The sequence below is a fragment of the Symphalangus syndactylus genome, chromosome 3 (assembly GCF_028878055.3).
Source record: "Symphalangus syndactylus isolate Jambi chromosome 3, NHGRI_mSymSyn1-v2.1_pri, whole genome shotgun sequence".
In the NCBI taxonomy this organism is placed as follows: domain Eukaryota; kingdom Metazoa; phylum Chordata; class Mammalia; order Primates; family Hylobatidae; genus Symphalangus; species Symphalangus syndactylus.
Window position 1 is genome coordinate 55175193 of NC_072425.2, and position 16889 is coordinate 55192081.

The window sequence follows — 16889 nt, forward strand, 5'->3', positions numbered from 1 at the left end:
GTACCTGTGTGCATAGGTGTATATGTGTGTGCATGTAAGTGTGGGTGGGTGTGTGTCTGCTTGGATGGGTGTGTGCACGTATGCATGCATGTGATGCATGTTTGCGGTATGTGTGTGGCATGTGTGTGGCAGGCCATCTTTTAGGTGGGCCCAGGAAGGGAACTGTGTGACCAGCCATGGGTTGGCCTTCCTTAGGATGTATGCACCATGTGGAATTTGTAGTTTCCACTAAAGAAAAGGGGTGGTGCTATGTGGGCAACTGTGGTACGTATCTGTTGCAGTGTGCAGGGTAAAAACAGCACTAATACAGAAGCTCAAAAATGCAGGGACCAAGTTGCCTTCGGATCCCCAGGCCACTCCACAGCATGAAAAACCTGTTGCTGCTCTCTGGACTGTCCTTCCAAAGGCCCATGTTTCCTGTGCAGCCACTCAAACGCATACGTAAGGCCACCGTGGAGTGGCGGGCTTGCCCTGGCTGCCCCTCCACAGCCTGCCTTTTTATTCTGTCTTAGGCAGTTCCCTTTCCACCCAAGGTGACCTCCTCAGGGTTTGTTTTTTGTTGTTTGTTGTTTGTTTGTTTGTTTGAGACCCAGTCTCGCTCTGTCGACCAGGCTGGAGTGCAGTGGCATGGTCTTGGCTCACTGCAACCTCCGGCTTGTGGGTTCTAGCGATTCTCCTGTCTCAGCCGCCTGAGTAGCTGGGACTACAGGCGTGTACCACCATGCTCGGTAATTTTTTGTATTTTTAGTAGAGATGGGGTTTCACCATTGTTAGCCAGGATGGTCTCGATCTCCTGACCTTGTGATCCACCCGCCTCGGCCTCCCAAAGGGCTGGGATTACAGGCATGAGCCACCGCACCTGGCCTGTTTTTTGTTTAGTTGCTTTTTTGAGACAGGGCCTCACTCTGATGCACAGACTGGAGTGCAGTGGCACAGTCATAGCTCACTGCTTGACAACCCGGGCTTAAGCAATCCTCCCACCCCAGCTTCTCGAGTAGCCGGGATTACAGGCATGTGTCACCATGCCTGGCTAACTTAATGTTTTGTAGAGATGGCGTCTCACTGTGTTGTCCAGGCTGGTCTTGAACTTCTGGGCCCAAGCGATCCTCCCATGTCGGCCTCCCAAAGTACTGGGATTACAGGCGTGAGCCACTGTGCCCGGCTGACCTCCTTGTTCTTTGTGATGGGTGCATACGCTTCAGTGTTTGGATAGACCATTTGTTTGATGCTGGTCAGCCACTGATGGACTTTGAAGGTTTCCATGGCTTTGCTACGATGCAGGAGGCACCCTCGTGGTGTAGCTTTGTGTCCGAGTGGAATGTGATTGAAGAGCATCCCAAGTGTCACAGTCAGGTACACTGGGTCTGCTGCCCCACTGCTCTGGTTGCTCAGCTTTGTAGGTTACTGCTCATCAGAAAGATGAAAGCGACCATCCTGCTTCAGTTTGTTTCTTTCATCGTTAATGACATCGAACAGCTTGTCCCTTCACTTGCCATTTGCGGCTCTGTGCCTTGTGGGAGGGGACTTTGCGATGCTCACTCCCTGTTCCAGGAGGCCAGTGAGGAAGGAAGGAGCCCTTTGCATTTTCTCAGTGTTGATTCATGTTTGTCCTTTATGCAGGGGCATTAGTAAGCCTTCCCCTACTTCTAACATTATTTTAAAAAATCCCTCCCAGCTGGACGTGGTGGCTCACGCCTGTAATCCCAGCACTGAGGGCCGAGGCGGGCAGATCACTTTAGGTCAGGAGTTCAAGACCAGCGTGGCTAACCTGGTGAAACCCCATCTCTACTAAAAAAAATACAAAAATCAGCCGGGTGTGGTGGCATGTGCCTGTAAGCTCAGCTACTCAGGAGGCTGAGGCAGAAGAATTGCTTGAACCTGGAAGATGGAGGTTGCAGTGAGCTGAGATCACGCCACTGCCCTCCAGCCTGGAGACAGAGCAAGACTGTCTCAAAGAGAAAAACTCTCCCAAATTCTGGTTCCTGTTTGGATTCTTCTTTTCTTCTCTCTCTCTTCCTTGCCCTCCTTCTCCTCCCCTTCTTCTTCTCCTGATTTTGTTTTTTAAGTATGTAATTAATTTTAAAACTTAAAAAGTGTTGGACTATTGAGTGCTAGCACTGACATTGTCTTCATATGTGATTTTAAATTAGGGACTGTTTTGGAGCTTTGTGCTACAGTGTCCTTCTTGACTACACCTTCATTGTGGGTCACAGGGTTTCTGGGTAAGGCCTTGGCCCACCCTGGCTGCCTCCTGCACTAGAGCTCACGCTCAGCGATTGTGTACTGTGCCAAGGAGAGGCTCTCTGCTAAGTTGGTGCCTGGCTGGGAGCAGAGGGGAGGAGAGAGATGGGTAGGGCGAAGGAAGGTGCAGATGATGCCTCCCTCCCAGTTCTTGCTAATCCTTGTCCATTAGCTCTGATGCCTCCTCTGGTCTCACCTGGCCAGGTAAGCTGTACCTTGTGACTGACGGTTCTCTAGGACTCTTGCAGTCCTAGATGCTCTTGCAGTCCCTGGGGGACATTTTTGGCACAGGGTTGGGGTATGGAATTGTGTGTACATATATTGTAAGGGAATCTGGTAGTTTATCCTGCTAAAATGCACCCTTTTCTAACTGTGTTTCAGACTCTGCTAACACCAGATAGTAGAAAGAAAACCATGTGCTGAAATGTTTGACGACACTGATGGTTTGGTAAGTAATGGCGTCTGCCTGAGTGCCATGGTTCCTTTTGGAACTGGCTCTTCAGAAGGTCTTGTCCCCGTGTTCCATCCATCTGTGAGCAGCAATGCCCGTTCACTGTGTGACCTGCCAGGCAGGTGTCTGGAGAGTGAGGGAGGAAGGCCTGTCTCTGAAAGCTCAGGTGGTTCTGCCTGGAGTGGAAAGGGTCCGTTTAGGGGATGTGGCTGTAGAGGAAGTCAGAGTGGGTGGGGCAGGGGAGGCAATGAGCAAGGCAATGCTGGGTGTGGCTCGTTTGGTGGTGAGCCCAGTACCCAGCCTCAGCACCAGCTTCCCTGGCAGGAAGGGAAGGGCCCCGGTTGAGGAGGTGCCCGTGCCTGGACTGTCCCCTGAGGACTGGTGCGCCTAGGAGTTCATGTTGGGTTGTTGAAGGTGGTCTTTCACCCGACCCTAGGGGTCTTCAGGAGCCGATATGGGCAGTTGCTTCTTTTCTGTCTACTAACTCACACCCCCTGTGCCCCATGTTCAGGGAGGTCTGGGGAAGGCAGTGGCTTGGGCTGGGGTGAGGTGGAGAGGGGACAGCCCCCCGGGCTGCCGCACCCTTGCTCCCACCCCTGTCCTTCAAGTGTGCAGAGTGGAAGAAGGGGCTGCTTGTTGTCTGAGATTCCAGAGCACCAGGCCACACAGGCCCTGCCACAGACGGCATGTGGGTGCGAGTCCGCATGTCATGGCAGCCCTAGAGGGCACTGGGCCCTCCCTGTCATGGATAAGGCCACGGAGGCACAGTGTGATGAAGTGATGTTGTTGTAGGCTATGACCCAGGCCACTCATTTTCTCTGGCCCTGTCCCCACCTCCTCCCAACTGTTGGGATCGGGCTGCCCGCCCTGCAGGGCTGCTGGGCCACGGGCTGGCCCGTCACTTCATGGGTTCAGTTTCCTTCTCTGTAAAAGTGAAGAGGCAGAGCCACCCCGGGCAGCTTCCTCGAGGGGCGGGGCTTCCTCATCCGTGCTAGGCACACGCCTGGGTGGAGTCCTGTGCCAGGGCCCCACTGGGTCAGCTCGGGGCTGGGAGTGCCATGGCGTGGCTGCGCCTCTCTGCCACCCCGAGGGTGGCCTGGGCTGGCACAGGACATGTCCTTGTGCTGTGCAGGATTGTAGGCTCCGGGGGACTCACCCTGTGCAGAATGCTGCCCTCACACGCTGCCATCACCATGGGACACTGACTGCGGTTTGACACTCTCACTGGGTGCGGGAGGTGCCCTCGGTAGCCCCGGGAGGAACCGTCTTCGGCTCAGCAGCCACCTGTGCAGGTCTCTCGTTTCCGGCTTGTTTATGTGCTTGGATGGAACCAGAAGAGGTCGTCAGAAGAAGCTGCTCTGTTCGATTTGGTGGAGGCCCCACCTGTCTAAGTCCCGCAAGGCCCACTCCTGCTAGATCTGGTGTGGAAATAGAGGAGGGAGTGAAAATCTGGGGGGACTGACCCTGTCAGCCACACCAAGCTAGGGCAGCCTCAGCCATGTCCACACCACCTTCTGTGGCCACTCCTGGAGACATGGATTAGAGGTTGATGCAGGTGTGTCTGTGTTAGAAGGCGTTTCAAGATGTGACTTTAGCTGTAAGAAGCAGGATATGTAAGTCCTTGCATCCCCTTTAGAAAGCTGGGTTGTGACTCCTACTGCCTCAGGGGTGCCTTGGCCCTCCTGATCTTGCCCAGGCTGGGATCTTCCTGGATGCAGCTTTCACATCATAGATAGTCGGCATACACAAGACCATTTGCAAAGGACATACTGAAGATTAAGTCATATATTCTTTTTTTTTTGTGAGATGGAGTCTTGCTCTGTCGCCCAGGCTGGGGTGCAGTGGTGCGATCTCGGCTCACTGCAAGTTCTGCCTCCCAGGTTCATGCCGTTCTCCTGCCTCAGCCTCCCGAGTAGCTGGGACTACAGGCACCCACCACCACGCCTGGCTAATTTTTTGTATTTTTAGTAGAGACAGGGTTTCACTGTGTTAGCTGGGATGGTCTTAATCTCCTGACCTCGTGATCCACCTGCCTCAGCCTCCCAAAGTGCTAGGATTACAGGCGTGAGCCACCGTGCCTGGCCTAAGTCATATATTCTATCGAGACCATCCTGGCTAACATGGGGAAACCCCGTCTCTACTAAAAATACAAAAAATTAGCCAGGTGTGGTGGCGGGCGCCTGTAGTCCCAGCTACTCAGGAGGCTGAGGCAGGAGAATGGCGTGAACCCGGGAGGCGGAGCTTGCAGTGAGCTGAGATCACACCATTGCACTCCAGCCTGGGCAACAGAGCAAGACTCTGTCTCAAAAAGAAAAAAACAAAACAAAACAAAACAAAACAAAAGACATATATTGTAGAACTTGGGTTGAAGTAGAAGCAAAAATAACTTTTAAGGGACTTTTCCCAGCATGAAGTGGCCCATATAAGCAGCTTTGCCAGCCTTTGGGTGACAAAGCAGGCATTGTGGTTCCCGGTGTCACTGTGGGCCAGGCCCTGTGATGCTGGGTCCTGGAGACAGGACGATCTCCACGGGAACCTGACTGTCAGGGCTGTGTGTCCACCCAGCGAGGGCCAGGACCAGATGGTTCGGGGAGGCCTGGCTTAGGTTGGTCTGGGGTGCTGGGGTCTCTACTGCAGGCCTGTTAGACATGGCTGGGAACACGGCCTGGGGGCCATCGCCTTCCAGCAGCTTCCCCCAGAAGTGTGGGATAAGACAGGCAGCAAAGGGCTCTGCGTCCTCAGAGGAGGGAGCACAGGTTGGCTTGGACATCTGTCTGGGGGAGCCAGAGAGCCACAGGATACAATGCTATGTCTTGCGTGTGATTTCTTAGGCCCATACTCTTACACTTGCATGTGCTTATGGGGAGTTGGGTGCAGAAAGTGAATTCCTTTGAGTTTGGTTGTTGTTTTGATACCGCCTGCATTTAAGCTCTTCCTTCTTAATTTAAAACAACCCTGTAGTCTTCATAAAGTGCACTGTGTGGGTGCTGCCCAGCCTCCCTAGGGTCTGAGTGTGCCCCACTGCTTGGAGGCAGGGCTGCTTCACCTGCACTAGGGTGGAGACCTGTTCATGGGAGCTGGGCTTTATTTTTAGCAGGTACAGTTCCATGTCTCACAGAGCTGAGAGCAGGAAGACTGTAGATTTAATTAAATGACACTGAAAGGGGAGGTAATTACTTCTGCATGTTTCAGGAGGCCCAGGAGGGTGTCCCAGGTCCTCTGCTGCAGCCCTGTGAGGCTGTTACCTGGAAAACGCCCAAGATCCCATCCCTGATGGGCACTCAGGGTCCTGTGGCATCACTCTGACTAATGATGAACAATATGAGCTTTCCTCTCCGAAGCCTGGCTTTGGAGATAAGCCATGCAGTCTAGAGACAGTGCAGCAGGTCACTTCAGAGGAAGCATGGTCAAGCCGTGCATCCCAAAGCTGCTTTAACAGGACGGGACACCCAGCGTGGTGGCTCACGCCTGTAATCCCAGCACTTTGGGAGGCCGAGGCGGGTGGATCATCTGAGGTCGGGAGTTCAAGACCAATCTGGCCAAATTGGCGAAACCCCCGTCTCTACTCAAAATACGAAAATTAACCGGGTGTGGTGGCTCATGCCTGTAATCCCAGCCACTCCGGAGGCTGAGATAGGAGAATCGCTTGAAGCCAGGAGGCAGAGGTTGCAGTGAGCTGCGTTCGCACCATTGCACTCCAGCCTGGGTGACAGAGTGAAAAGGCTGGGTGTGGTGGCTCACACCTGTAATTCTAGCACTTTGGGAGGCTGAGGCTGGTGGATCACAAGGTCAGGAGATTGAGACCATCCTGGCTAACACAGTGAAACCTCGTCTCTATTAAAAATACAAAAAATTAGCCGGGCGTTGTGGTGGGCGCCTATAGTCCCAGCTACTCGGTAGGCTGAGGCAGGAGAATGGCGTGAACCTGGGAGGCAGAGCTTGCAGTGAGCTGAGACTATGCCACTGCACTCCAGCCTGGGTGACAGAGTGAGACTCCATCTCAAAAACAAACAAACAAACAAACAAAAAACCAGGACAGGACATATAGGGTACTAGCACCATCAGCTGCCTCTCGCACAAAGGAGGGGCCAGCGGCCAAGGGTTCATTTATAGTAACCAGAAGCTTTCACATCCTCGACACACTCAGATGCATAGCACCTCCCTCATAGGGCTGTGTGGGTGGTACTGCCTCCTTATGCCTCATAGGGTCCCTGCTTAGTACCCTAGCTGGACACCACACCTGATACGGAGCACCAGAAGTGTGCTGATCAGAGCCGAGGTGCCTCGAGCAGTTACAAAGAGTTAGCACACAGAAGGCAAGATGCACTACCTTGTTCATGACCTGCGTGCATGACATGCAGAAGGATTGTATTTTGGATGTGTATTGGGTTAGATAAAATATATTACTAAAGCAAACCTAGTCTATTTTTTTAATGAGCAAATCCAAATTTATTTTAATGTCATGTCATTTTCAATGTGTTTAAAAACCTCATAAGTTAGTGGGAGCCCTAGTTTCCTGGAACAGCATGCCAGAGGTACTGAAATTTGTCACCTTTCTCTACAAAGCCCCAGCAATCCAATCCAAGTCCATAGCTTCAGAAAGCCAGGAGTTCTATCTTCAGTCAGTCTACTCCTCTGGTTCTTGGTTTTTCTTTCAAGGGAGGGAGATCACAATATTTCAAACAGGGAACAAAACCAGTCGAGCTTCCAGCTCAGGTTTGTGTAAGATGGAGCGAGGGAAGACCGCATTGACTCCAGAGAAAAGGGTGAGGTTGAGATGGATTATTTCTTTATAGCTTTGTGAAAATGGAAGAAAAAAGATTGACAAATGAGGATCCATTTCATAGATGGGAATCGCTTCATAAGTGAAGGCTCCAGCTCCTAAAATGGGAGGGGCCTGACTGACAGCCTGAATCAGATGAGGAGTCGGCCACATCGAATAAAAAACAATCTGAAAAATAATCCTCCTAATTTTGAAGCCAGATAAAATACTTGAGGAGAATGGAAAAAAGAGGAAAAAGCCCCAAACAGATGAAAAATGCTAACATCAGAATGGTATAAAAAAATTCGGCTGAGTTTTCAGCGGTGGTGGCTAATTTAGCTCTGTTCTATTATAGGGTTACATGCCTTGACCAAGCAGAGAGTAAAAGAAAAGGCTAGAAAGAGGGGCTTGAAGACGATGAATTTTGACTCCTGATTTTATTATTTAATTTCTTTTGTTCATTTAAAGTCTTCTGTGGTTGGGAAGCCTCGCCTCCCAAGACCAGAGTCAGATGGAGCTGGTTGTTGTTGGAAGGGTTGCAAAACTGGGGTGGGGGCAGGGACACCCCCACTCTGCTGGCAGTCCTAGGTGGAGAAGAACTGCACTTCACAGAGTCTGGGGTGTGGTGGGAAGGGGATGAGGCAGGAGCAGCAAGCTGGGGAGATGGGACCCACCTTGGTCCCCAGCTTCATTTTCTTCTAATGTTTCCCCATTGGTGGCATTCTCTGCAGTCTGGGAGGCCTTCTTTTTTTTTCTTTTTCTGGGTTTTTCAACTTGCAGAACTCTGGAGGAGAGTCTTTACCTCTGCATCCTGGACCTCCATCTCAGATTTATAGAGGTCAGGCTGGAAGGGACCACTGGTTATCCACATGGGGCCACTGGGCATGAGCAGAACTGTAAATTTAAACTGGGCAACAAATTCACCCTCCTTCTCATAGAGAACATTAAATGGTTGCAGCAGTTCATGTTTGGCACACTCCACCACACCCATCCGAGCCTTCTTCTCATCTTCTCATGCTCTTAAAGTAAACGGCATGGCATCAAAACGTCTTTTCATCTCACTGAGGAAGGCACGTCAAGTTTTCATTTTCAGTCCATACTGTTTGGAGGGGTCTCGTTTGTAAATAGTGGTTCTCTCTCCTGCATCCTTGGCCTTGCCCTCTCCTGAGCTGACGAGAACATCCACAGCATATACTTCATGTACCTCAAATTCAGCTTTTTCATGATCCTTCTTCTGCTGGTCTGTGGGATTCTGGGTAACGGTTTTTTCTCCATCGATGACATGCTGCTTCAGCTGGTGTGACAGGCATACCTTCTATTGGCGTGCAGTTAAATGAGTGGGCAACTTTGTCCCAGGCTTCTGTCACTTGTGTGTTCTGATTTCCAGGTGTGACCAGGCGTAGGGCAGCTTCAGCACAACGGTGAGCTGCCTTAATAACATCTGCTTTCCTTCCTGTTACCTGGGTCCCCTGAGCTACATCAGCCACAAAAGTATGAGCTACATTAGCGATGAAGCCATCCACATGGACCCCAAGGTCAATTTTTACCAAGTCACCTTCCTTGAGAATGTAATCCTGGTCTCTCTTCAAAGGGGAGAAGTGACATACACAGTTATTTACCGAAATGCTGGTGGGAAAAGCAATACCTTTCTTCATCTCTTTTTCTTTCTTGAAGATTTTCCCTGTTTCTTGCATAATCATGGCATCACCTTTCTCACACAGGCTCAGTACTGACACATCTGAGCTAGATGCGTCCACCAAGGACCGAAGTATCCCGTTGGCAATGTCGCGCCCCATCTTATACTTGGTCACGACCAGGTCCTCGGCGATAGTTTGCTCCTGCTGCTCGTCTTTGCCTGACATCTTCCTACCACCACCACTGCAGCCTCGTTTCCCCTGAGCCGCCGCTCTGCCTCCCTTCCCAGCCACAGTCTGTGGTCAGAGCTCCCTTGATCCTCGAGGAGAGGATGAGCGAAAGCCGCGAACTTAGTCTTTTAGCGTGACTTCTAGGAACATCTGAAATTATACCTGTGGCTCGCCTGGTAGGTGTAGGATCTAAACTGCTCTTTGGTGCCCTTGGATTTGACTTCCTCTCCTGCTCAGGCCCTGCCCCTGTAGTTGGGAGCTAGTGACTTGTACCAACCATATCAGGCTTTGAGAGTGTTTTTAGCCAGCTTTAAGTGCTATTATTTTGCATATATGCAGACAATTACAAAATAGCCTGCTGGGCCTTAGCAAATAGCCAGGTTTCACCACTGAGATTGTACATCTGCCAGGCTCCCGGGCCTGTGCTTTCAGTGAACATACCCCTCCCCAAAAGGCCCCGCGCTATTCGGGCTTGTGTCTCCCTTGTTTTCTGTGCGTAAGACTTACACAGTGTATTTGCCACTGATTTTCGTGTCCCAGCTGTACCCTGAATGCATCAATGGGCGTGCTCAGCCTGCGGGTCAGTGATAGTTTGTGATGAGCCCCATCCTGCCTTCCTGTGGAAGGAGGGTCCCAACGTAACCCTTTCAGGCCCTGACCTTCACTTGCTTTGGCAGCCCCTGGGGTCCCACTGAGGGGCTGCTATCTATGCAGCTACAGGACACACGCTGGAGTCCTGGGAAAAGCCCCTCAGGCACTTCCACATCTGGCTGGGCTATTTATATCCCTCAAAATGGCCCATTTTTCTTTGCAGAGAGTGAACATGTGGGTGATGCTGTCATGCCCTCCAGTGGAGCCCATGAAACAAGCCCTTTCATTGAATAGCTTTCTGGGTGCATCTGACACATTCTCCTCTATGTGCAGAGGCCTCGCGGTTTTACGCCTTCTCTGCTGCCGTTGTGTGGATCGCTGCTCCTCAGAGTGTAGGCGGGCTGTGGCCCCCACAGCAGCCTGTTCCTGGTGCTCGGGTAGTCCGGCTGGTCTGGGTAGGCATACCTTGCCTCCCTGTCTCTATCCCACATCGCCCAGGGGAGGGTGGGTCCTCCATGGCCTGTCATGCACAGTTCACTGAGATCCTGCCCTGGGTCCCATATGCCTGGGCAGTGGGGCATCAGCAGAGGAAATAGTATTTACCATTGGGGCAGACAGACCCCAAAGGAGATCAATAGGTCAGGTGTGATTGGAGTTACAAGGGGGAGAAATAAAGTGGAAAAAGGTGCCAGGGGCAATGGCTTACTCTTGTAATCCCAGCACTTTGATAGGCCGAGATGGGAGGATCACTTGAGGCCAGGAGTTTGAGACAAGCCTGGGCAACATAGTGAGACCCTCATTTCTATAAAAATATAGAAAATCATCCAGGCATGGTGAAATGCACCTGTAGTCCCAGTTACTCAGGAGGCTGATGTGGGAGCATGACTTAAGCCCAGGAATTCGAGGCTGCGGTGAGCTATGATCACACCACTGCACCCCAGCCTGGGTGACAGAGCAAGACCCTATGCAAATAAATACATAAAAAAAAATACAAATAAATAAATACAGCAGAGAAGATGAGACGGGTTCTATAAAGGGAGCTGGGCTGGTTGATGAAGGCAAGGCTGGCGCCATGCCTATGCCTGGGGAGGAGCACTGTATGCATGGGGGAACAAAGGAGTAAAGGCCCCCAGACAGATGGGAGTAAGTCTTGGGTGTCCAGGGAGCACTGAAGTGAGGGTGGGGGGCAGTGGGCCGAGGCAGAGTCAGGAAGGGCAGGGGCAGGAGAGGAGGTGGTGGGTGGGGGAGCTTGAGGGGGTTGGGGAAGACCCCTGGCTTCTGGGGAAAATGGGCCATGGTGGGGGTGCCGGGCACCCGGTTAGGAGGCCATGAGGTGGTCTGGGAGAGCGGTGCTGGTGTGGGCACAATGTAGCAGTGTCGATGAGGAGTGGCTCCCTTCGGTGCTTATTTGGAGGTGGACCCAGAGGACTTGCTGCCAGCTTGGATCTGGGGTGGGTCATGGTGGGGGTTGGGGAGCACAGAACGCCCTGGATGTTGTCCTGAGCCGTTGAAAAGGTGGAGGCTCCACGTGGGCTTCCACCTGGGCTGTCTCGGAGGCGTCTCAGCTTTGGGGAGGTGAGGAGCGTGGCTTGGGGACACGGGAAGCTTGAGGTGCTTATTAGTGGGGAGGAGGCTGTGGGGTACCTAAGCCTGGAGTTGAGGAAACATCTGAGGACTAGCCCGAGGGTTAGTCCTGACTGGAGCTGGGGCATGGAGGTCTCCCAGGGCAGGCCCCCTCAGAATGCCCTTGCTCCTTCGCTGTCAGGTAGAGACATGTCTGAACCTGGTCCTGCTCCATGCTGGCCTGCAACGGTCACAAGGAGAGACCAGCCTTTGGGGGCCTCCGTCGAGATTGGAAGGACAGACAGGCAGCGTGTGAGGGAGGGTCGGGGTTCGGACTGGCTGCTGGGCTGCGGTGGGAGAGATGGTCTGGGCCTGGAAGGTGAGATGGACAGACCCACAAGGATAGGACACATGGCAGGGTTCGGAAGGGAAGGCATCTGGGGAATTGAGGGTCTCCTCTTATTTCCTGAAGTCTTTGGGGGCAGCACCTATCCCACAGGGGCACGCCAGCTGAGACTTCGAGTCCTCTGAGCTGGATTCAGTGTGGGCAGGGAGCCCGCCTGAGGCCTGGGTGCAGCCTGGCGTGGGGAGTGGAAGGCGCGTCCCGAGGGGAGGCGCTTTCCTTCCCCGCCAGCATGCCTGGCACATAACCCCCCTCTCACGCCTCAGTCTCCTCCTGCTGCTGCCTTGTTTTAGAAGGTGTGGCCGCCAGGGTCCAGGATGGCCCACACCCCTGCCGAGGGGAAGCAGCTGCTCCTTTGTGCAGGGAGCCTCGGAGCCCTGGAGAAGTCCTGGGAGGCAGCCTCCCCTCTCTGCCCTCCTTGGTGGCCCGAGAGAGGCCCCGTGGTGCTCATCATGGAGACGGGATGGTGTGTCTTGTTTTCTTTAGCCCGTGTTGGGCTGGGTGGGGTCATGGCCTTGGAGCAGGCCCTGTTCAGAGCCACTCAGTCAGTCTCAGGGTTTTTTTGTTCTTTGGTTTTGCCCCTTGTGGTAGGCCAAATGATGGCCCCCGAAAATACCAGGTTCTAACCCTTGGAGCCTGAGAGGGTGACTTTATATAGAGTTAGAGTCTGCAGCTGGGACTAAGTTGAGGATCTTGAGGTGGGAAGATGATTCTGGACTATCTGGTGGGCCCCAAATGCACTCACAAGTGTTCTTCTCAGAGGCAGCAGAAGGAGCTTGGGCACAGAGGGCACAGAGGCTGGAGTAGTGGTGGGTGTGGGATGGATTTTATCTGCCAATTGGGCTGGGCCTTGGGGTTCCCAGATAAGTGGTCAGGTGCTATTCTGGGTGTCTGTGTGGGTGTTCCTGGGTGAGGTTGACATGAGAATCGGTAGACTAAGGATAGCTGTTGCCCGGGAAGTGGGATGGACAGACCCACAGGGATAGAACACATGGCAGGGCCTGGAAAGGAGGGGGTCCGGGACATGAGGGTCTCGTCTCATCTCCTGCTGGGGGTGCAGTGCTTGTCCTGCATGGCACCCCCAGCTGAGCCTGCAGAGACCTCTAAGGTGGACACAGAAGCTGGGAGCATGGGTAGGGAACGCGCCTGAGGCCTGGGTACAGCATGCGAAGTAGAAGGTGGGGTAGGAGGTGGCCCTCCCCAGAGTGAGTCAGCCTCACCCAATCTGTCGAAGGCCTTAATAGAACAAAAAGACCCGGCTTCCCAAGTCAGAGGGGACTTCGGCTCCCTGACTGCCTGTGAACGGAAGCTTCACAGGGTCTCCAGCTTGCGGATGACAGATCCATGATCATGTGAGCCGAGTACATAATAAATCTCTCTCTCCCTGTGCACATCCTGTTGGTTCTGCTTCTCTGGAGAACCCTGACTAACCAAGGAACCACAAAGCAAGGAACGCTGCTGCCACCAGAAGCTGGAAGAGGCCAGGAAGGGAGTCTCCCCTGGGGCCTCCAGAGCAAGCATGGCCCTGCTGACACCCTGATTTTGGTCAGTGAAACTGATCTCAGAATTCTGGCCTGCAGAACTGTGAGGGAATACACTTCTGTTGTTGTAAGCCACCCAGTTTGTGGTCACTGGTGAGAGCTGCCGCCTGAAAACCATACAGGCAGTGTTAACGGTGCTTCCGTGAATACCCTGGCCATGCTCTGGAGCTGTCATTCACTGCATAGGTTTCAGGGAGCAGCACTCACGGTCCAAAGAGCGTGTATCTCTTCCTTGTAATAGATCTTGCAAGATCCGTTTCTGAAAAGATCCAACAGTTCATCCTTTCCCTGTGAGCACAGGGAGCTCCCTGTTCCAGCACCTTCTTTCGGTGGTGGCATGAAACACTATAGACTGACTTGTCAGTCTTCAGGGACAGAGTGACAGCTTTGTGGCCTTGATGGTGTCCCCCCAGATCCTGGTGAGTGTCGTGTCCTTGTTGGATGTTCTGTGGCCATTTGGATCTTCTGTGAATCGCCTGTTGTGTGTTGTGACCCTGTTCTATCGGGACGTTCAGGCCTCTTTTGCCAATCTATAGGAGCTCTGGATTTGTTATAGATATTGATCTTTTTTCTGCTTGGAAAACATTTATTCCTAATTCCTTCTTTGCCAGTTTATTTTATTAATGTATCATTTGCTGTCCAGATTAACTCATTTTATGGTCGAATATGTCTCTCTTTTCCCTTAGGGCTCGTGGGTACCAGCGTTTGTTAAGAAGATTACATGGGTTGTCTGAGGATTTTCTGGCAGGAGTTTTCTTGTTTTGTGTGTTTGAATTAAACTCTTGAACGTGTCTAGAATGCTTTTTAACATGAAATAATATGCTTGGGGTGGGGGAGGGCAATTTTGTTTCCTTCCAGTGTGCCAGCACTAATTAGTCAATAATCCGTCCTTTGACCAATGAATTGAACGACAGCTCTGTGGTCTGTTAGGGTCTCATGTAAACTGGGTTCCATCTGGGGATCCTCCATCCCACTTGCTGGCCTGCTTGTCTCTTCACGTGCCCACATCCCATCAGTAGCGGCTGCTGCAGAGCAAGTGCTGATAGCTGAGAGGAGTCCCCTCGTGTGCTCTGTTTGTGACAACGTGCTTTGTGAGCCGTGATGGCAGGAGTGCTCCTGTGTATGCCTGTATGTGTTTGCCTGTGTTTCTCCTTATGATTCCTGGGCAGAGCATGATAAGGGCGGGTACACTGTAGCTGTGCTAGAGGGGCAGCCAGGGAGGAGGCCGTGGAGGTGGGGAGGGAGGCCAAGGTGAAGCAGGAAAACAGACCACCAGGTGGACGCAGAATTATGTCTATGGTAGGTAGGTATAATTTCTAAAAGGCAAGGTGTCCAGGACAATAAATGTAAAGCAGGTTTATTATGGGGTGAGCAGTGAAAAGAGAACCCTTCATGTCAGGGACCCACCCACTGCTTGGATTTCCTTTGGGCATGAGTGCCCTGACTCTGCCCGTGGTGGGAGGATGCATGGGCATGCAGTGGGGTGACCGTGTCACTGCAGCTTAGGTGCCTGTGCCTGGCTCAGGGCTGCCTGACCCTGGGCCCCTGAGGATGCCCATGCCCAGGCACCTCTGGCAGCTGGCACCTCACAGTCTCCAAACGCTCTCTGTGCTCCATCTTCTGTGGCACTGCTCTAGCAGGGCAGGCCACACCCATGCAGGGAGCCCAGGAGGTCAGGGCCTGCAGTTACCCACTGGTGACCCCAGCCCCACCCATGCTGTGGAAGGAGGGTAGAGAGTTTCAGGTGCCAGCCCATAGAGGACTCACAGCCAGGACAGGAGGCAGCCAGGTCCTGGCCACCAGCTTGGAGGCAGGCGTGGGGTGGGGTGTGGCTGAGGCGCTGCAGGGCCAGGGCCGTCTGCCACCCGCCTACCCCAGGCAGATCCTCCTCTGGCGGCGGCTGCTGGCTGGACCTGCTTCCCGGGTGGCTATTATGGGCGGGTGGAGTCCACGCTGCGCTTTACTGGGAGGGCTCATTTTCTGTCAGACAGCTGAAGGCTCCACTGTGCAGGGACAACAGGACCGTGGTACACCCGCTTCGAGGTCAGTGAGAAGGTGGACAGGGCAGCCAGGTCCCGTGGGAAGGTGGCTGGAGACTGGGCCCGTAGGCGTCCCGGTGGCCCTGTTTAAGCTCCTTGTTCAGCCCACACATGGCTTGTGGCTGGAGTGTGTGTCCAGTTGAGCACTGGCATCCGTTATTCTCCAGAGCACCTTGAGACCTGGCCTCCGTCCAGGGGGGTAGTGTGGGTGGTCATAATCATGCCACTGACAGGGAAGTCTCACTCTTGAAGCTGTGGAGAAGTCCCTAGGGGACCTGATGGGGCTGGGCTCTGGACTGTGAGTCACCTCCTGGGGAGAAGAGCCACCTTCCTCCTGGGCAGAAGAGCCACCTTCCTCCTGGGCAGCTTCAGTCCCAGGTCAGGCAGAGGCTGTGCAGGCATGCTGTAGGGGTGCAGGGGGCCCTCCTGCTGAGCACGGTCCCGGTGGGCATCCGAGGTTGCTCTAGCCCCAGTGAAGGCCCTGAAAGTCTTACAGGCTGTGTGATGACAGGCTTGTCCCAGCCCAGGCCCAGGGCCCAGGTTTGCAGACAACACTGGCACATGCCTGAACCAGGGTCCCCAGCATTGACTCACATCTGCCCGGGTCTGGTGTTTCTTCGCTGGGAAATGGTGAGAAGGATGGGGAGGGCTGCAGCCATACCAGACACTGTCTGGTGTTGATCCTTCTCTGGGACAGATGCAGTTATGAACCCCAGGAACCCTCCCCTCCCCATGCATGTGTCCTGACAGCTCAGGGTGAGTAGGTCTGATTCTTTGCCAGCTGTTGGGGCCTGTGGAAGTGAAACTCATTGTCTTTTCCATTTTTACCTTGAACTCTGTGTTTCTAGCAAGTAGAGGAAGAGGACCCTGGCCAGGCAGATGGTTTATTTTTATGCATGGTTTCAGATGGCGCCCACCCCGCCTCCCCTCCTTGCTGCTGACCATCTCGCTCTTTTGAGATGTTGCTGCTGCATGGTTTTCTTATAATTTTTTCTATTCTACTGCATTTTAACTAATGAGGTCCGTATTCTTCCTGCAAAGCCACCATGTTTAACAGAGGACTCTTGGAGCCTGGCAAGCTTGGAAAGAGCAGGTAGCTCCCTCCTCTTCTGACAGGCGGGCCAGTGGGGCTAGAGTGGGGGGCTCCAGCAGCCCCTACCACCCTTGGGTCCGCTGTGGTTCCCAGGGCCGACCCACTGAGCCCCTCCCAGTGCTTTGGCCAGTGACCTTGACCTGGGCCATACGGCGCAGCAAACCATGTCTCTGGCCCGAAGATGTGGCCTGGGCCAGGGGAAAAGGGAAGGAAACAGCCCCAGCTCACCGAGTGCTGATGATGGGGAGGGGTGATCAGGAACATGCTGAGCTCACCAGCCTGGCCATTGCTGGTCTACACATCCATAAACTGTGCAAGATTTCAGGCACGTTAAATAACA

At 53.2% G+C, this 16889-nt stretch overlaps 1 protein-coding gene and 1 pseudogene across 8 annotated transcripts in view; one reads left to right on the forward strand and one right to left on the reverse strand.

Moving 5' to 3' along the window:
* SEMA4D (semaphorin 4D) overlaps positions 1 to 16889 on the forward strand; it is a 140275-nt gene that overhangs the window by 44363 nt on the left and 79023 nt on the right. For 5 of the 8 annotated variants that reach the window (XM_055272008.2, XM_055272013.2, XM_055272015.2 and 2 more), the window contains exon 2: positions 2623 to 2689. The exons of 2 other annotated variants lie outside the window; for them this stretch is intronic. The gene's annotated coding sequence lies outside the window, so the exon portion shown is untranslated. Of the gene's footprint in view, positions 1 to 2619; positions 2690 to 16889 lie in introns of those variants that run through there. One more of the 8 variants, XM_055272010.1, reaches the window with a different exon arrangement.
* LOC129479234 (proliferation-associated protein 2G4-like) lies at positions 7934 to 9355 on the reverse strand (annotated as a pseudogene).